At 39.0% G+C, this 22,222-nt stretch overlaps 1 protein-coding gene across 1 annotated transcript in view; it reads right to left on the reverse strand.

Moving 5' to 3' along the window:
* znf536 (zinc finger protein 536) overlaps positions 1–22,222 on the reverse strand; it is a 389,095-nt gene that overhangs the window by 3,554 nt on the left and 363,319 nt on the right. The gene's annotated exons all lie outside the window — the stretch shown is intronic.

The following is a 22,222-nucleotide window of genomic DNA, read 5'->3' on the forward strand; positions in this document are numbered from 1 at the left end:
TCTTCCTCATAAACAGTATTCAGTAAAATCAATGGATTTGTAGCTAATGGGATCAATGTAAAAATAATGAAGGTGAGGCCAGAATGTGAGTGATGGCTATCAAAAATTACATTTACACAGCATTCATTTCTGATACCCTGAGAACTATCAGGTGGATAATATTCTTAGCAGCACTTAAATGTTAATAGGGGCATTAACTGTGGCATATCATCTCTTTTTTTGAAAAAAAATATTATGCAGATAATTTAGTACATATACTTCAAAGCAAACTCATATCTATTGAACAATAGACACATTAACAATATAAGACAGACTGCCCAATATTTGGAGAATGCCTTCATTTCTGTTTGAACACTCCAGATACAAGATGGGAACAAGTAACACCATTCCACCCATATATTTGTCACTGTCAGCATTCTCTGCTTGCAGCCTATTTTATGTCGATCATATTTTTAATTGTGTAAAAATTCTAAAACTCCTTTCTAACAAACTAAAGAAAAAAATAAATGCAAGTTAAGATTTTGAAGTTGCTTTCCTTTAATGTTAGGGGGATGTCGATCTGAGTGAAAGGCCCCCTTTGAAATACAAAGTAAAGTTGTCTTTCCGTTGCATTATTCTATAAGAGGCTGTGCAAAATGAAAGGTGTCAGAGTTTGCTGTGTTTTTCTGTGGCCTGATCCTGAAGCCTTAGCTGAGAAATGACAGATGTCTGCAACCAGCTGCAATGAAGCATGGTAAAGTTTCAGTCTAATCCACTTACTCCACTGCAGTCATGTGAACCAAAACAAATGGGGAGCTCCTCACATTATACAAAACACTGCAGTCTACTGATACTCTCTAATGTAACCTAGCTGATTCTCCATCCTTTCAAGATCCCAAAGAAAACCTACGACAAATCTTTTGCCTTACAGGCCACATATTGGCAAAATAGATTTGCTCCCCTCTCCCTCATCTTTTACGTACTGTTACATGCAAAATATTACTTTTGTGTAAAAAATTGGAGCAACAAACAATAACAAAAAAACGCCAGCACCAGCTTTACTTTACACTTTGCAGAATAGGATTCATGAGATCTCCTGCCCAGCATTGCTGTGAAATTCTGTTCTCCTGCTGGCTAAGGAAAATCTCAATCGTAAATGTCATTAAGAACCAGACGGCCTTTTGTAATATGACTCCATAAAACAGCCGTCACTGTGCTTTGTTATTGCAATTCCTTCATTCTTCTGTTGGTGTCCACTGCACAATTTAAAGAAACGGTAGTGGCTTGGTTAAGTCAATATCTGGATTATTTGCAATGGTATTGGGGGTGGTTGCATTATCCCCAGTATTTTTTTAATATGCCTTGTTCTTCAGGAATTCAAGTTTCCCTCTTTTTACCCAAAATGCCCCGTGTGGTGACAAACGGAGCAGTGAAAGTGAATGAGCAAGTATCACTTCCTGAGCAGCAAGCCCCCCTCCACCCTGCGGCATGTAGAGCAACGACCTTTTGAACCTTCCCTCCTCCAATCCTTGTAAGGGAAGAGTGAGGACATGAAGTCATATGGTTCTTTGTGCCAAGAGTTCAAACAGCTGTGAAACACAGTGTTTCGGAACACATTCATAAAAAAAACAACGCACTGGATTTGGCCTGTGGCACAACTGAGTAGGATTTTGTTCCTTCAGGCTAAAACAACAAGAGCAGACAGAAAGAAGTATTAAGATTTTCCCTAAAACTTACCGCAACAACCTTTTGTGAAACCACATGACTGCCCTCACACAATTTCCCCTGTGTCTTTCAGGCTACTTTTGGCAGGAAGTCAGAATTACTGTTATATAAATTCCATCTGATGCCAGCACTACCATCTGTGAGTAAAGGCTGCTTTACCTATGTTGGGCTGCAAAGCCGCTCTCTCCCAGAGATGAGTAAAAAAAAATTGTGATTAATTTGCAGAATGCTTGTGATTTGCTCATATATTATTATAACTGCTCATCAGCACATGACAAATTCCCAGCACTCTGCAAAGAAACCCATTCAGCTTCAGCAGATTTTCACCAGCACCTGACAGACTGCAGACCCACTAATGACTTTCAGCTGCTTACAAACAGTAATTCTATCTTCAGGATAGCATGGAAAAACTATTGAAGAAAAAACGCAGCAGGGTTTAGTCCGTTTTATAGACTCAGCTACAGATCAAACTGATTTAACTACTTAAGCACTGGAGCAATTGACACACCTACATAAATGTTTGCTCCTTCACAACAATAAGTGGTGGTGGGGGAGGGGAGGGGAGGGGAGGGGAGAAGAGGGAACTGGCAACCTCTCCTCCTGCTCAGTCTGTGAAAGATATATAACGACAAAGCTAATATTGTCAGCAGACATCTTGGTCAGTGAACAATACATTTTTTGCATGATATTTTCATAAAATATTAATTTCAGGACAACACCCTCCTGTGTCAGAAGTACCTATGAAGACGAAAATATTAGCATGCATTGCACCATTTCCTTAAAAGAAATGGCTTTTAGTTAAAGGCACAACACCCTATAGTGCAAGAATTCCTGAAACTGCATTGAAAAATAAGTCTTCAGATTATTGAAATGCTCTTTCAATAAAACTGCACAGCTCAAGATGTTAAAATGCCTTGTTTGAACCATGTACCATAGTTATAAACTATTACCAACCTCCTTTAAAAAGTGTTATAGCACAAATTAAGCATTAAAATGGCAGATCTAATTTTAGCCTTTTCAAACTGATGAAATGAATTTTTTGCTTGATTGTTTGTAGCTGTTTAACTTTATCTTCCTCTGTGCGACATATAAACCTTGACACATAGCACTGAATAGACCTTTTGTAATTGAACTGATTGATTGTGAGAACTTAGCACACTGTGTTTTCACTCAACATTATATGGTGTCCTAAAGAAAAAAAAGCTGTAATCATTTTTTAAACTGAATCTTCATTAGATTCCATATTTTATTTATACCTGCAGCCACTACATCATGCACATCCATCCAGTCAGTGAAAATTCTGCTATAAGAAATCAGCAGCAGCTTTGTGGACCCTGTGGATTCAATACGTATAGCTTAGCTATTTTGAAGCTGAAGGGCTTATTTGTCTGCTTTAATTGAAATCACTCCATTCTCGAAAGTCAGTGGAGGACTTTGGGGGTGGGGGGGAGTTGGAGGGAAGGCTGGGAGAGGCCACTCCAAATAAGTTCCATTAATCAAAAAGCAGAGTCTAATGTAACTAATATTTTACAATTAGAGGAGACAAGATGGAGCTAAAAGCCATCTATCTCTCTTACACCACATGATCATCGATTCATAATCAGAAGATTGAGAGTCACAAAAAGATGCATTTACAAAAGGGGGGGGGGGTTGCTGGTCTGTGCACAAGATAATGAACAGGATGAGAAACAGCGGCTCTGAAGGCTGAGTAAAGATGACACAGTGCTTCAATGGTGACAGATGACATGGAGATGAGTACTGATACCTGACAGACAGCGAGTGATGACTGCAGTCCTTTCCCACCATTATGATCCTCAATTATCTCAGTAGGGCAAAAAACAGAGGCTCAGCCGTCATCGCACTCACAGGCAGGAGGAATATGCAATTGTGCCAGGCTGCTTGTAATAAACACTTTTTCACAATTTTATCAGTGCTATATTGGGTCTGTAGTTTGAATGTCAGTATTCATGATCGGTGCCAAGTAAAGTGGGTGCAGTACTCTGTATCCCTGCTCCAGCACACAGCTCGACTGCAGATAGGGCTGTGTTTTTCTCTTACAGTGCCATCTGCAGGATTAAAAGCTGCTGCACTTCATTTTTTCGGATTATGTTTTCTGCTCAGACTCACACACAGAGTCGCAGACTGCCTTTTCTCAAGCCATTCAGCTTTTTAAGGCAGGAAAGTGTTTGCTCAGCTTAGAAGACTGTGAATAAGGGAGACTTTATTGCTCTTTCCTCTCCCTCGATTGCCCCTCCCACATAGACTAAAACAAAAGACTCTTTAAAAAGTAAGGGGGTGGCAGCACTTAACCTCCCATCATTTTCCTTGATGAGGTTCTCAAGCTCTTACTCTCAACAAAATGCAAAGAACAATCATGAGCCATAGAGGCTGAGCAGTTGGAACTTCTGGTATTAAAAAGCTGTGCTGCATACAGTGATCCAGCTAATACATTGGCCTGGATTTCAACTCCACGTCCCCCAGTACCCCTACACCCATCAACCCTCCAACCCCCATACCTGTCAGCCCTCTTCCTTCTCACCCCAAACATTTATAAATTCTAGAAATCAGCCAAAATCTGCCACGTTCCAAGCTGCTATCATTTCATGACAGTGTATACCACCAACAGGGACATGCATTATATGGCATATTTACTGCTATAAAGTACTCCATGGGAGTATGATCAAACTAAATTCCACAGAAGTGTGAAGGAAATATTAAAGTAGATTAAAAGAGATCAGCTTTATGAGAACTGGTTGGAGGAGAAAGTTTGGGAGGCAGAGAGGAATGGGAAGGGAAGGGAAGGGAAGGGAAGGGAAGGGAAGGGAAGGGAAGGGAATATCAGAGCTTCTGACCAAGGCAGTTGCTATTGGTGGAGTAGCTATGCATGATGTCAGAATTAGAGGAGGACACCAGGGCTGGTAGCGCAGGAGGAGGGGGTGACAAGACCATGGATGGATTAGGAAATGAGGATGAACATTGTAGAATGAAGCAATTACTTGATCAGGACCCTGCCTAGCACACGGGCGACGGATAGACAGGGCGAGGTGTTGGTTAGGTCACAGGCAGCAGAGTTTTCAATAAAGTCAGTGTTTAGAACGGGTGGAAAACTGACCAGGAACGACTTGGGATCTTCAAGCTAGAAGCAATAAAAGCATGAGAAAGGCTCCTATTGGATACAAGTGGGGGCTTTCTTTACATTCTGATGTCACATCTTAACAATAATTTCAACACCACAATGCAGCACTGGTATACATTGGAGGAATTACATCATCATCTGCAGCCTGAGCAGCAGGACTATGGTGGGAGGAACTGAATAGCCAGTAAGGGTGCTTTTATCAATACTGCTCAGGGGACAGGAGGAATTAGGGGTTTTCCTCCCCATTCAGTAACTGCAAAGGGTCCCAAGGCCCCTCTGATACTGCTGGAACCCTCCATCCAATTCCTCATCACCATTAGGTCCCCATTGTTTTCAATGGTCCCTCTGCCATCACATTACCTATTCATTGGTTAGTATGCAGTTGTTAGTAGTTGTTGTTAGTATGTGGCTGGATATCAGGTGGGACTTCAGGAACTATTAAGGTTGATAGGGTTGACCTCCATGACCACCACGCTCTATGGTGTTTTCTTGCACCCCACCCGTAACTCTCTCTCCTCCTTTCTCTATGGCCATCATACTGTAAACATAAGACCATTGAATTCTACAGGCAAGGTAAAGGTGTTTCCTTTCAAGGGCACTATGTTATTCTGATGCAAATAGAGCACTGGGTCATTCAGAGTTTCACTGCTGCTTGTTCAAGGATTTTGCAAATTGTCAATTTTGGCTTGCTGTGGAGAAAGTATCTTAAGATCTGCAACTGAGTGTGGGGTCAGGATATGTAAACTACCTGTTTCAATATATTGCAGGTAGATATTTTGTGAAAGCACAGACATATGTGTTGACTTCAATTTCATTTTAGGCTAATTGTCATGAGAAGCAATAACAACATATAAAACCATTAGAAGTTCACCCACTTTAGATCCTTCAATAACCTGCACATCTCAAAATATTGCACAGATCAATAACTATTTAATATCAATGTCTTTCTTTCAAATTGTGAGATCTACATTTACCCAGTAATTTTATGAAGGGCTTTCTGTGAGTCTTTTTTAACACTATTAGTATCAGGCACTATGCTTTCTGATGGAAGTTGACACTAATGGAGTTAAAAAGACATTATTTTATGTCAGGATACAAATGTAATGCGATGGAGCATGCCCTCAGATTCATCCATGGGTGATGGATGCCCTATACACTGCACTAATATACAAAAATACATAATAAAACATTTGCAACACATTTGAGATAATTTTTGTCTGACTTGAGATCAGGCAGTGTTGTCATAGTGCCTCACTGTGTAAAGGCAGACTGCTTTTACAACTGGTCTTTAGGGCCACCTTGTGGGAGTGAAAGAAATACCAGCTATAATGCCGATGAAAACTACTGAATAATTGAGAAAGGAGACAAGTTCACCCAGGGGTCACCATCTGTAGGGTTAATACTGTTTACACAGTTGGAATAAGGTCCATCACATGCCTGGTACCGAATGTATATAATTTTCAGCTTAAACATTTAAGATTCATCAAATGTGCCCCATTCTGTAGCCACATGACATACAAAGAACTCGGCAGTTTAGCAAGGCCATTATTAATCTACTTAAAATGGTCCATCCAATTAATTAGGATTAAGAAGACAAAAAGCAAAGCAGGTGTTAAGATGTGAGTCTGTCAGTCTCGACTGAGACAACAGGGCGTAACAAAAAGTAAGACTTGAACAAAGGACGCACATAACAAAAATTACAGCAAAATCAAGAAAGGGGGAAAAATCATGCAGCTAAGAAAATAAAGTTAAAATAAATGAAAGGGAAGTTCTCAGAGCCAGGCACTGGGAAAACACTTAAGGTGAAATATCACAGGCTTTTAGTAGCATAAGGGAGATTACTGTTGTTTATAACTTCTAATAAAGCTATGATCTGAGTCTAATTGCAACTTTAAAGGGGGAAAGTGTAACACTTTGCCAAAGATGTTGCTTATTCTTCTGAGTAGAAACAAAAACTTTATGCCAAATTTAACAGTATTTGAGATTACTGCAAAAAAGGCTTCATCAATTCTTCCCCATCTGCTTTGATATATTGTCCAGTCTTATTCAGCCCAATTCCATGCCATCTATTTCATATAACCTTGTAAAGTGGCATTGGTCACTCAGCCCACCATTGCACCACTCTCTACCCCAACTTCAATGTCTTGTTCCGGTGGGATACCGAGCCATCCAAAGCAGGATAATCACAAAATTCATCAGTACGTTGTTAGCTGGTTGCAACCAGAGTGCCGAAAATGACCTCATCCATCTAGGGATGTAGTTGTAACTGAACAGAAGTTCTAGCCATTGTCACTCAGTGATTTCTGCTGGAACTGTGTAGGTGTGAACGCCAGGCTTAGACAGACAATGATTTGAGGCTGAAAGTGATCTTCTGGCTGAAGTGCCAGGTAGCAACTTAAAGCTGTGGAACCATATGTCACTGATGTGGAAAAGAGAAAACTGATGAGGGGATTAAATAAAAACTTTGTGGATCTAGATGATAAATAATGATAACAGGGGTACACAACCATTAAGAAACCATATTAAATTTGCCCATAGTCTTATATTCATTCAGCTTTTTTGTGACATATGGTTTACACCCACATATGCTCCAAACATTAATATTCTTTACTCCACGGATGAAAGTTTCTCTAAATTATATAGAGAATATCAGATAGCTGGAAGGGAGTTTCATATAATAGATTTTATATATGTATCCTCGGCTTCAATATGCACTTTTGCCATTTAAGGTGAAGGACAGTTTAGAGGGAGTACTTTTTGTTCAAAGTGCACTAGCTTTTTATATCATAATATTACAATAAATTTCACTGACTTTAAAATAAAAATCAGTGTCATTCAATAGAGATGTCCTCCCTGCTCTGGGCTGTACAACTGATATTAATTATGGGAACACCCAGAGTGGTTTCATTGTATACAGAAGACGTGTAACTCCAAACTAGCCTGAAGCCACTTTGGAACATTCCAGTCCCAAGGTACCACACAACAGACTGGGAATGCAGAACTCTCAGCTTGTAGTTCATTTCCTGTGGTCAGGTAGCTTTGAAGCAGCCCTCACACCGTCTGTAATTGATGCCACTAAAGCTGGGAAATCCTTGAGTAAAACTGCACAGTCACAATAAAAATGACTTTAGAAAAGAAATGCCATTCTACATAAAGAGAGAGCAATGGCCTTGGACTGTCTCTCCTCTTTCCTCTGCCAACTTGTAAACCAGTCCTTAGTTATACAGATAAGAGTGAGCCTATCAGTTTGATATTGGCACAATGAAATGAATAAGTACAAAATATTACCTAAGGGCTTTAGCATATAATGATATCCAGCACTATAGATTATTACTTACAGTGAGAATTCTAATAACAGTAACAATAAGACCTTTTCAGAATTTGATATTTTCTACAATAACTTTTCTCCAAGAAAATATTGCATCTGCAGCACTCCCAAACATCTTCATTTTATGTTCATTGTGTTGGTTTTGTTGTCCTATTTGTAAGCTTTCTCTATTTTGGTTTCTTCTCTCTAGCTTGTAACTTCCATTACAATATGGATTTTCATTGAATGGTTAGAAGAAAAAAAAGTACTAGAGTAAAAATTGGATAATCTAGACAAAATTCAGGAAGCAAGAATTTTTCTCAGTGCTTGTTTAGAACATTGTGCATGTTTTTATCATAAACACTGTTCCTACATATCCATGCTTCCTCTCTCCTTTCTGTAACTCAAAACTAACTTGCTTTCTCTTTCCCAGTTTTGAGAAGAGTCTTCAAACTGAAACATCAACTCAATTTCTCTTTCTACAAATGCTGCCTGACCTGCTGAGTGTTTCTAGTATTTTCTGTTTTCACTTCAGATTTTCAGCATCTACAGTTTTTATTTTGATTTTCGTTATTGTTCTTACATAGGTTAGAGTTTGTTCCAGAGGAATAACGTTTAAAGGAACCTGCATTTGTGTGAAATAATATCTCTTTACAGAGGTTAAGCATCAGAAGGGAAGGACAGGTAACCTGATTGTAGGACTGTACAAAATATGGCATAGTAAACTTTTAAGTAGCTCATCACACAGTAACTCAGCATCCTTTGATCCTCCATCTAAGGAATCAGAATCAGGTTTATTATCACTGACATATGTTGTGAAATTTGTTGTTTTGTGGCAGCGGTACAGTGCAAGACATAAAGATATAAAAATTACTATAAGTTACAAAAATAAATAGTGCAAGAGAGGAATAATGAGTTCATGGGTTCATGGACTATTCAGAAATCTGACGGCAGAGGGGAAGAAGCTGTTCTGAAACGTTGAGTGTGGGTCTTCAGGCTCCTGTACCTCCTCCCCAATGATAGTAATATGAAGAGGGCATATCCCGGGTGGTGAGGGTCCTTAATGATGGATGCCACCTTATTGAGGCATTGCCTCTTGAAAATGTCCTCGATGGCAGGGAGGGCTGTGCCCGTGATGGAACTGGCTGAGTCTATAACCCTCTGCAGCCTCTTGCGATCCTGTGCATTGGAGGCTCCATACCAGGTGGTGATGCAACCAGTCAGAATGCTCCTCACCGTACATCTATAGAAATTTGCAGGAGCCTTTGGTGACATACCAAATCTCCTCAAACTCCTAATGAAGTAGAGATACTGGTGCGCCTTCTTCGTGATTGCATCAATGTGTTGGGCCCAAGATAGATCCTCTGAGATGTTGATGCCCAGGGACTTGAAGCTGCTCACCCTTTCCACCACTGACCCCTCAATGAAGACTGGTCTGTGTCCTCCTGACTTCACCTTCCTGAAATCCCCTTGAAGGAACTTCCTGAAATTCCTTGTCTCCTCTCAAAGCTAATCTGTGGCCTGGAACTTCAAACAGGATCCTTTGGAGCATAGCAAGGACATGGATAGAGACATCGAAAATAGGAGCAAATGTTAGCTATTCATCCCTTTATGCCTGCTCTATCATTCAACATGTTCATGGCTTATCACCCACTTCAGTCCCCTGTTCCTGGTTTCTTCGCATAACCCTTAATCCCTTTAGCATTAAGGTATGTTGTTCCTGTCTCTACCAGCAGTCCTATTCCATTATTTCAATCTTATTTAAGAAATATAACATAAGATGATAAGCAAAAATATAACACCTCTGGTCACAGTAAATTGCAAGAAGCAGTATAACATTGAGATATTAGTCTCACCTTCTCAACTGTAAGATAGGAGTCAAAAATATAAAGATCATCCACAGGAAATTAGTTTGACAAATTGACACCATTTATATTTTTAAATCTAAAAAATCCAGAAATTCTTAGGCACAACATTCAACTTCAGTTTGTAATTAAAAGAAGAAAGAAGGATGGGGGAAAATCTACTTGAATGAAACCCCATTACTGTTAAAATGAGCACTAAGAAGTGTGCATGATAAAAAAGAAACATTCACATTGAAAATTAGGGCGGATTGTATGATTTGTGACTCTGTATCCTCACTGATTGAACAGAGGAAGGAGTCTTCCAGTGCATCAGTTATAATGGTGTGTCAGTTATAAACATATCTTTGCACTCAGATAAAAATTCCACCAAGGACTTTCTAAGTTAATACCTAGCTGACCCAGTGGGGCCTGTAGGTTCAGAGGAATAATTAAAATCTGCTGCAGGGAATTATAGATTTTATAGTGAACTAATTATGAACAAAAACCATTGGTTGTATTAATAGACTATGATATTCCATGTTTGTAATGCAAATTACATTCTTCTGGTAAAGCACGTTATGTTAAAACTTTGCTGAGGATGTTCAGATAATTCAATTTAACCAAATTCCACCAAAAAGATAGATTTCTGTATGATTACATTACAATTTCTGACTGCTCTTAACATATGTCATGATGCAATTTGATTAATTAATCAGGGTATTTTTCAAATAAAAATATACAAGATTGTTAACTAATAAGGTTTCCAGGTATATGCTCATAATAAGAAGCTTGAGATACACATGTTTCTACAGGTCCTCAGTAAAAATACAGCAGGTCACAATAGAAGCTTGCAGCCAAACACAGGAACAGTGCAGGTTTCCATGTACACCTGTTGGTTTTGCATCCTGTGAACATATCAATGTGGTATTTATAACATGTTTTCTAGGTGTAATCACACAATATTCTTTTGCAAACTCTCACTGAACACCACAGCTGCATTTTTAGTACCATAGTTAATGAACACTGGCAATCCAGTTCCTTTGCAAAGAGGTTCTTTCTCGACTGGAGATTGCTATACCAGTTGTTAAAGAAATGGATCTGCTACTTTCACCGGGTGTTTTGCTTAATTGGTAGATACTCCTGTCCTTTTGATTAGCTCTGAACCCAACTTTTTCTAGAGTCCATTGTTCCTGAAGACACTTAAAGCCAAATGTGCAAACTTAAATGTGAGACTTAATTGGTCCTTTACACAATAAGCAACTTCATAAGTTTTGCATCATAATTAATGACATCCTGTAGCAAATTTTATTTACTAAAGTAACTTTACACTGCAGATTTTAAAAATTGTCATCAACTAAGAACTTCAGTGCAGTGACAGGTTGATGTCAGTCAAAACATTCATTCCAAGAAATGTTTATTTTCACATTGCTAATGAGAATGGGAGAATGTGCAGGCAAATGCTTTGGAACTCCAATAGCAATTGTTTTACTCAACAATAAATAGCACATTGATTTTGTAAAACTTTAAGTAGCTCGTACTGTAACTATTCACCACAAAACACTGAACACTATGGTTGCAGGATCAGGGGAATTGGCAACTAATTTCTTTTAAAACATATATTTCCACCTCAGTAAACTTCTGCTTGCTGTCAACAGGCATTTGTAAAAGAAGACAGTGTAATAACACTGCTTCACCAGTGAATTGGACACTTTCCTGCAGAATTCATCATATGTAACTCACTTAGCCCACATTTCTAGTAAGGAACAAGCTGGTGCCATAAAAATTATGATAGCTACTAGCTACATCTAATTTCACCACTGTCATTGACTCAGTGCCCTTCATATGTAGCAAGAGAAAGGTGCCTTTTTATCTTATGACTGCCCTCTGGTCACTGAAGGATTTACCATCATTTTAACAGCTATGATCTGCTAGCTACTCCTTCTTATACCAATTTATATTGCAACACAATTCCATCATAAATTTAAGTGAGTTTCTGTTAACTCATTCCCTGTTGACCACTATCTTTGTTTTCCTCTTCAAAGGGTTTGCATTGTCACTGATAAGATCCAGACATGTGTTTCTGAAAACAAGTTCAAGGTTGATGCCTTATAAAACAGCTGGTAACAACTGGTGCTGCAATTTTGACAATCTTGGAGTTTCTGTAGCAAATAACTCCTTAAAACCTTGGTACTTGTAAAAGTTGAAAATAAAATGAATTCAATTGGTTTACATGTGTAAATAAAATCTAAGAACTGGGAAAACCTTCTTTGCAATGGAACATTAAATTATCTCAAATGACCTTTAATAAACTATAATATATGCTCCGTGTCGAAAATAAAAAGTTGGGGATTTGATCTGTAGCTGCTTGTTCCACACAAGCTGTCATTCTGGCCAGAAACAGGAAATGAAAAAGGATGAATTCACATTTGCTCTATGACACATTTACTTAGAACCTCTCATTCAGTGTAATATCCTGCATTTCATATAAGCACAAACTAATTCTGTAAGTCAGCAACCATTAGAGTTTTACTCCTACTGAACTAGCGATCTCATTGTGAAAGTATATCATTTTCCTCTCAGTTGGTTGTCAGATATTGGTCCAGAATTTGCTCCTGCTGTGCCCCATTTATTAGATTTTCCTTCAACTGTGGCTCAAAAATTTTTTGAGTAACAGATTGCTAGCAGTACAACAGAACTGAGGCATCTGGAATCTTAGGAAATGATGGGACCAATGCTCTATCTCTCTAAATAGAAACAGAAAATGTTGGGAAATGCTCACAGGTCAGGCAGTACCAGGGATAGAAAAACAGAGTTAACATTTCAGGTTGATGACCTTTCATCAGAACTCAGAATGAGAGATAAACTAAATTGCAAGATGCAGAGAAAGGGAAGGGGGTAAGAGAGAACAAAAGGGAAGGTCTGGGATAGGCAGGAAGGCAGGACACATTAAAAGGCAAAAAGGCTGATAGTGTCGGGTGAAAACCAATGGTAGTGAGATACATAAGTTCAGCTGAAGGAGATGTAAAATGCAGAGTAATCCTGTAACTTTGTAGAACTCATGGGGAGACGAATAGTAAGCTGTTGTTTTCACAAAGACTAAAAGTGGATCTAAAATCGTCGAGCAATTAGTGATAATTTGCAATTCATGGTGTATTTCTTCCTCACCAGAAATTGACAGACTACTTACACCAACATCAGCAAGCACATTAAACCTGCTGTTGTTTTCCCAGAAATTTCTTAGCAAAAAGGGACAACGAAAAAAAACAAAGAAACCATTTCTGTGACTGGAACTATTTTGTAAATCATGCTAATTTTTTTTCAGTGGTTTCTATCAATCTGTTGTTTTTCTGTGACCTCATCAACATATTTTAGTGGCTTTAAGGTCTGAAAAGCGCAGAGTGATGGAAAGAGAGTTTTTTTCTGTCTGTCTATCAACTGGCTGACTAAATATTGATCATCTTGTGAATTTTATGGCACTAAACATAAATCACAAGTCCATTAAGTTACTAAGACATTCAATTATGATGCCCAGGTCGCATTCACATTAAAGTCATCAACTAACTGATGTGCATCTTCTGATAATGCATTTGGCACATGTGAAATTTACATTAAAGTGTCTTTTTTTTCCAGAGTGTGTAGAAACATAGATTGAAATCCACTGAATCTACCTAAAATCTATTTATTTATTTATATGCTGTCAAGAGTAAAATGTTCAACTAATGGCTGTATATGCCTTTAATAATCTGATTTTAACCTGTTCCCTCAAAGCTGCTTGGAGTGTACTACATTGCAGTGGTATAAACTGCATGATAACTAAAATACTATTGTGCGTTGACCCAGCACAGTGGAATCTCACTAGAAGTACCAATGTGGAGAAACAAAGGAACACAGATGTGAGAATTCTGTCCACTTATCTGCAGTGAGCATTGCATATCTTTCCCTGCTTCTCCAACTACCATCATTTTTCAAGTTAAAGTAAATCATACTTGCACTTATCACATTAAAATCTCTCCAAGTGTTCCACACCGAGAATAACCCCAATTGGACTCTGATCTGCATATTTATAAAGGAACCAGAAGTCTTGGGGTGATCTTCCCTGCCACTTGCAATTTAAAACACCAGACAGCCAGATTAGAGCGGGAAGAGAGTAAGCAAGTCACCCTCTCTATGTCACTTGATTATCTGCCTGATTTCTGCCAAGTTGGAGGAATGAGTATGAAGACTTAAGTGTGACTGGCTTATTTCACCATGGAGGTATATTTCTATCTTCACTTCAAAGAATTGATAGCAAGATATTCTGTTAATTTATCCATATCAAGGGCATAAAGAGAAACATTTAACGTTTCAGGTCAGAACAAAGGGTCTTCAACCTGAAGCATTAATTCTGTTTCTCTTTCCACTGATGCTGCCTGACCTGCCAAATGTTTCCAGCATGTTCTGTTGTTATTATCTGCAGTATGTAATTTCCATATGACCATTCATTAAATGTGAGACCAGACAGTGAGCTTCAACGTCTAGGCCAAGCATGAACTTATTCTCCTCTCCGTCCACATGTGTTCATGTCTGATCTCAGCACTGATATCATGAAATTTGAACCTTGCCCACCACTTCCATATTTTCTGACAGAATGCCCTGGTAATAGTTCTTAATGTATATAAGAACAAAAGGAATAGGAGAAAAAAAAACATGTCAAATGGCCCCTTAAACTTGAGGAAAAAACAAACTGCTGGAGGAACTGAGCAGGTCAGGCAGCATCTGGGAGGCAGAGGGATGGTTAACGTTTCAGGTCAAGACTCAGCCACTGAGTTCCTCCACATCAGGACTCAGCCACTGAGTTCCTCCACATCAGGACTCAGCCACTGAGTTCCTCCAGCAATTTGTTTTTTGCTCCAGATTCCGGCATCTACAGTCTCTTGGGCACCTTAAGCTTGCTTAGTCATTCAATAAGATTATGGCTGTCCTGCTCTTGACCTCAGGGCCACTTTCCTAACCTGTTCCCACAGCTTCATTAAAGACTGAAAGTCAGTCTTTTCAATCTTGAATATATTTCATGCTTCAGTCTGCACACTCTCTGAGTAGAGAAAGAAAGAAGAAATTTGAGAGAAGGAGTTCCTCCTCACCTCTATCATCAGTGGACAACAACTTATTCTGAAAATATTCTCCCTAGTTCTAGATTCCCCCACAAAGGGATTCATTCTCAGCATTTACTTTTGCAATTTACCCACCCCTATTTTGTTTCTTATGTACCCTGTTGCTGCCTCTTTCACAATTTCATCATTCCTGCCAGACTATACCAGAGTCCTACTCTCTTACATTTTTTTTATTCTCTCAGATTTCCTCTCTTCTCCCTGATTCAGTGAATAAAATGTTAAACCTTTCTGATGGGAGGTCATCAAGCTGAAAATGCCTGATGCGCTGAGCACTTTCAGCAATTTTTGTTTTTATTTCAGTAGAAGGCACTCGTTAATAATCTTCAGCAGAAACACTTGACTGATTTCCCCCAATTCCATCCTTAGCTACTAAAACTAGCCGTAGCTCCCACTGCCACTATAACTGAGATTGGTCTTTTTTTAATGACTGGTTTGAAGAAAATTAAAGACTGGTGTTTCTTCCCTGACTTCATGTGGCCCGGGGTTTAGATTGATTGCAATTATCAGGGAGGGAGGATGGTCCATTAACATAGGACAGTATAGCACAGGGAGAGGCCCTTCAGCCCGTGATATATGCATCGACCATAATGACAAGGCGAACTAATCCATCTATTTGCGAAGTCTATATTTGAAATCTTTATTAAAATCTATATTTGATTCTTCTATCACAAGTGCAGGATACAATGTGTTAATACTACAGGGGCTCAGTGAACAATCCTGGGTTGACATTGGGAGCAAATAAAGAAAGGCATTTGGTGTTCACCTTATGTTCTGGAACTGTGCAGCAGTGATTCTCCAGAATAAAATATAACATGATGTTTATATATAAGTTCCAAGCATAACAAGTTTTATAGATGGATAGAATTGGAATGGAAACTATAACTTTGTACTCTTTCCCATGGGAGATGTCCCTAAGAATTTTCACTAATCTTATCAGGATGCAACATTAAGAGGCTTTTATCATTTTAGCCAGCACATTTAATGCATAGGAAGTGAAAAGTATTGTGGTTGCAATTGATTTTGGCAATGCTGTTTTTCAGGAAAATTTTAAAAATACAAATGTAGAGTTTATCTATTTCCCACATGGTAACTATAACTGACAGCATAACAAATGTGTGCTTAAGAGATATCTCCATAAATTGGAAGAATATTTCTCTTTTAGCATTCTTGAAATAGTCATATCATATTGGACTATTGCAGGTCATGACATATTGTTATGGAAGTCTGATGGTCTAATTATATTTGTTTGGTGACAGCTGGACATTTGTATAGATGTTCAAATTGATGGTTAGAAGTCTATTCTGGAATATTTTGAGGAATAGACTCAGCTGCCCATTAATCTGGTTAATATTCTCAGTATGACTGACAGTAAGTTTGCTCTGCTGAATTTGTTCAGAGTAGGAGTTTCCTGCTCCCATGCCAATTAACATGCAGACAAAGTTAACATGCAAACTGCTGAGGTTGTGATCCAGGAGCTGTAGGTAGAGGCAGGAGTTTACAAAGTCAGAGGTCCTGCTTCCACTTAAACAACCGCTACAAGAAGCCTAGTAGGTGATTACAGACAGGACCAAGCTGTCTGATCATTTGAATGCCCAGATCAATTGCCAAAAGAATATGGCAAGTCCCAAAAACTTCCAAGATAAAGTAACAGAAAGAAATCAATGTCATAAGTGATCCTCAATAACAATTCAATACTTTATAATGTGTATAAATATCAAAAATCTTTATTGAATCATTAGCTACACTACAACGTGGTAGAAATATAACTTGCAATTTACAATCAAATCAATAATCACACTGTAAACTTAAGGTGCATTGCACAGGAAATCCCTAATATTCTTTGTAGTATGCTCACTATTTCCATGCAAGATAAGTTACAGGTTGAACATTTGTTTGATATTGTATAAGCTTCCTAAATTGTTAGTACTTCATGACAAGAAACACGGTATCAAAAAGAATGGCCCCAAACTGGATGATGACCTGGAAATTACACCATGAACAAAACTTGCCACAAGGTCACTGGCCAAGGTAGTGACAGATGAAGCAAATTCCTCCCCTATGATACCATCCTTACCTTGTTATGTATTTCCCTTTCTCACATACTGAATAACTTGCCCACTAAATTAGTGCATACATTCAACCACAAAACATGGTGTGCAGTTAAACAAAATTAAAGCCACAGATGTCCCAAACAAGGTCTAATGGCATGAGGCAGTCATCTATAAACCAAACAGAATATTCAGGAGAAACTTATTTTCCCATAGAACATAGAACAGTACAATACTGGACAGGCCATTCAGCCCACAATGTTGTGCTGATCTTGATGCCAATTTATTCTAAATGTCCTCCTCCTGTGTATCATCCATATCCCTCCATTCATTTCATATTCACGTGTCTGTCTAAAAGCCTCTTAAACTCCACCAAACTGCCTGCTTCTACTACTACCCTTGATAACCCGTTCCAGGCACCTACCATTCTCTGCATAAAAAACTTGCCCATCACATCGTCTTTAAACTTCTCCCTCTCACCTTAAAAGCATGCCCTCTGGCGTTTGACATTTCTACCCTGGGGAAAAGATTCTGCCTCTCTACCTTGTCTATGTCTCTCATAATTTTAAAAACTTCTATCAGGTCTCCCCTCAGCCTCCAACCCTCCAATGAGAACAACCCAAGTTTGTCCAACCTTTCTTTATAGCTCACACCCTCTAATCCAAGCAGCATCCTGGTAAACCTCTTCTGCATCCTTTCCACAGTCTCCACATCCTTCCTGTAATGGGGCGACCAGAACTGCACCCAATACTGTGGTCTGACTACAGTATTATATGTGGTCTGGCTACAGTTTTATATAGATGCAGCATGACTTCCTTAATCTTATACTCCACACCCCTACCAATAAAGGCAAGCATGCTATATACCTTCTTTACCACCTTATCCACGTGGGTAGCCACTTTCAGTGAACTATGGACCTGGACCCCAAGATCACTCTGTACCTCAATGCTATTAAGGGGTCTGCCATTAACTATATACTTTCTCCTTTCATTTGATCCAGAAGGAAATTAATCAGCTACAGTGAACGTGGGTCCTCTTCAGTCAGGTCCAACAAGTAAATTTTGGCAAAATGGGTAAACAACTTGCTAATAGCCTGTTTTGAGGTATCCAAAAAACATATCTTCCATGGTCACCTCTTGTACTTCGGCTCCTGAAAATGTTCCAACATCAAGAGGCTGAAGACCACCAATCTGAATAAGCCCTGGATGAACATGTGGAAGTTGCCCATCGGGGTGCCATTCTTGCAGCCATGGGGAATGTGAAACTCATTAACCCACAAAGTAGTTGAGGCAACCAGCACACTCACATAAGCACAAGGGGGAGAAAGGAGTAGAAGGATATGTTGTTAGAATTAGATAAAGAAAAGTGGGACGAGGCTTCTGTAGAATATAAATGGAAATGAAGACCAATTGGGTTGAATGATCTATTCCTGCACTGTAATTTTGTGTAGTTTTTGTAAGGCTAAAGCTGCTTGCTAACACAGGTACAAGTGCAACAGAGGATGTAGCCAATGACTTGTGGAAGGCAGCTGAGGATTGTCTTGTGGTGACTTGAGTAGGCACATAAGAGCAGAAGTAGGCCACACAGTCTTTCAGTTTCACTCCACCATTCAATATGATCATGGCTGATCTAACCCAGGCCTGATCTTCTCTTCTGTGCCAGTTCTCCATAGCCCTCAATTCCCTGATCTTTCAAAAATGCATCAACTTTCTTTTTAAATACCCCCAATGATCCAGCCTCAACAACCCTCTGGGGTAGAGAATTCCGGAGATTCACCACCCTCCTCAAGAGGGCAACACTGTTCTTTCTCAGAATCATCCAGTTGTCCAGTTTCAGGTTAGGACTTAGAACTTATTCATACAACAAAGCAGTATTGAGGGAAAGCACTTCAGGGAATTAATAACACATGATTAGAAATATATTGGGTAAGCTGAGCTTGAGCTACACTTACAGTATTTGTTACTGATTATGCAGATTTAGGAAAAAGCACAACGATATACAGAGGTTCACACAATTTTGTAGGTTATAGGTGAACAGGAAGGTTCTTTAAAGTTATAACTCAGGGATTTAGCTGAATTTGATCTATCAACAGTAATTAGATTGTACTATGATTGTTACAAGCACTAAACTGAAGAAGCTTAAACCATAAATGATTTCACATTATTGATGTCTTAATGACCACTGAATCTATTGTTCCAATGGAAGAGTCTGGCTACAGGAATCTTTAAGCAAATCATTGTCAGGCACTGAGCTTTTGGAGGCAGTAGGGGCTGTCATTGCTGGTGTCAATGCCTGGGTCTGTAGATATCTTGGGTGGCATTTTGGCAGATGCACCCAGTCGACCTCTCACACCAACTGACAACACTGACCTGTTCATTCTGCTCTACAAAATCAAATGACAGATGAGCAATGAAAGCAGCCTCCACAGCTGTGAAATATCTAATTTGGCACTGCTGCTGTTGGATTTCAAACTGGTATGATTAGTACACCGTATGTGTGATTGGTGAATACTAAAATATTACAGGTACCTCTTCAAACAGCAACAAGAAGATTGGAATGCTTGTTACTAACAGGCAGAAGAGAAGGTCTGCTGAGAAGCCCTGCAACAATCTTACAACTGGTGCAAACTAAAGCAGGCACCATCTCACTGAATGCTGTCTCCCAACCATATGTCTATTGCTGGCGAAAGCCACTCTTCTGAAGGCAATAGTCAGTTGATTTTTGATTTTATTTTGGTTTTCAGATCAATGGACACTGACATGAGTGACCAGGCTCCATGGAGTCAAATGATACTTTCCACACTAAACACAAATGCTGGTTAAGTATGGTTTTGCACTTTCAAAAGACTTGACTTGTATATAAAGCAGATTCAAAATCTTACTGTTATCTATTCACTTGTGCTTACAGTGAATGATCCAGCCAGTACCCTTGGAACAACTTTACTTGTCAGACCATGTACTTTTCCAATTCATTACACTTTGTATTACTGATGGACAATTGCTGCTATCAGTAGAGTTTGATGGCCTGTAATAAAGCTCTGGGTCCTAAATGCACAGAGTTACTCAGGGCTGATGTCGGCATCTGCTCTGGCTGGATAGGAATCTGTGACATTGCAAGATGTTAGATATGGACATGTGTTGAACTGAATTATTGATGCTCTGTAGAGTGTCATGGTTTACATTGAAGCAATGGTGACTGGAGTAATTCTTCTCCCCTCTGTTATACACATTTACCAGTGCTGAATTGTCATTGTAGTCTCACAGGAATCCTACTTCGTAGAATGTGCACCATTAAAATGGTACAACTGTACTTTTATTATTTTATCTCAAGCTTTGTGATGCCTAAGTATTTCTAATATGAAATCCATTGCCCTTTATTGCATAGTGTTTGAATTTATATCTCCATGTTTTTAATTTCATCTGATGTTAAAGACTAAAGTGATAGTTCAGCAATATTCCAGTGATTTCTTATAGACGTTTGCTAGATTAATATTGTTGATTCATGTTAACCCCATTGCTCCTTACAGTGGATTTTGGAATCATTTAAGAAGCAATCCAATATCCAGTAGAGGAGAATTTTAGACTTTCTAAATGGATAAGGGAAGTTAAGCAAAATAGACTTTCTCAACTGTACCTATCAAGAGATTACAGCATTTATGTAAAAATGTTCAACTGATATTTGTGCTATTTAGTCAATTAATTTTGAGATTAACGTCACACATTGTACAGTCTAAAACACAATGTTGCCATCTCACTATCTCTATCATCGTCACCCAGAGGTCACATTGACTTTCACCAATTTCAAATGAACAACATCTAAGAAAAAAATTACAAAAAGCTCTGGTTTTTATTTTAACACCTAATTGCAAAATGTACTCACAGCCCAAATTTGAGGACCTGGAAGTTTTAGCACCAAGGTGACATCTGCATCAGGCTTGTCAGCTGCCAGTCGGGAGAGGCAGAATATGCCAGAAGGCTGGTGTGATGGAGTGTGTTCCGGCAACCAGAGGTGGAGACACAGTTAATGCTATAAAGCTTAATATTAATTTAGAAGTAAATTTGTGTGACAATATTTGGTTCAAGTAATTGATTTAACATTAAAAGAGCTAACTGAAATAACAGCCTTTTATATCAGACATCATAGCCATCTATAAATAAAAAAAACAGACACTTGGAATTTCCCCACACATTTTGGGGCAAGTATAATCTGAGTCCAAATTATTCAAATTTCTTGATTATTTATGTTACCCACTTGTTACGTTTACCAAAGCCTTGTTTTGGTCATTAACATGACAACCCACCACCGTCCCCTATGCAACAGACCACAGACATGACTGTTCTGCATTTCTCTTTGTCTTCACTGGCAATCCCTTGGGAGCAATGATGATTTGCTTTCACACCAGATTCCTGCATTTACATTGGTGCTGAATGGGAATGATTTTGGGCCCAGAAATACAAGTTAAAGTCTAATACATGGAGCTGTTTTCTTTCTTCACCAAGCTTCTGTAAATTGCTTATTTCCAGAATGAAACGAGACCGTGTCCTTAGATCGTGTGCAGATCAGCTGGCGGGGCTATTTGCAGACATTTGTAATCTCTCCCTATTTCAGTCTGAGGTTCCCACCTGCTTTAAAAAGACCACCATCATCCCAGTACCTAAGACAAACAAGGTAACGTGCCTTAATGACTACCGGCCGGTGGCTCTGACATTCACCATCATGAAGTGCCTTGAGAGGCTGGTTATGGCACACATTAACTCCAGCCTCCTAGAAAACCTCGACCCACTGCAATTTGCTTACTGTCAAAACAAGTCTATGGCAGATGCCATCTCCCTGGCCCTAAACTCATCTCTGGAGCATCTTTACTGGACAGTACAGACACTTAGGTTAGACTATTGTTTATTGACCACACCTCTGCCTTCAATACTATAATTTCAAGCAAACCCATCACCAAACCCCGAGACTGGGGACTCAACACCTTCCTTTGCAACTGGATCCTTGACTTCCTGACCAACAGACTGCAATTAGTAAGGATA

The sequence above is a fragment of the Pristis pectinata genome, chromosome 13 (genome assembly GCF_009764475.1).
Source record: "Pristis pectinata isolate sPriPec2 chromosome 13, sPriPec2.1.pri, whole genome shotgun sequence".
In the NCBI taxonomy this organism is placed as follows: domain Eukaryota; kingdom Metazoa; phylum Chordata; class Chondrichthyes; order Rhinopristiformes; family Pristidae; genus Pristis; species Pristis pectinata.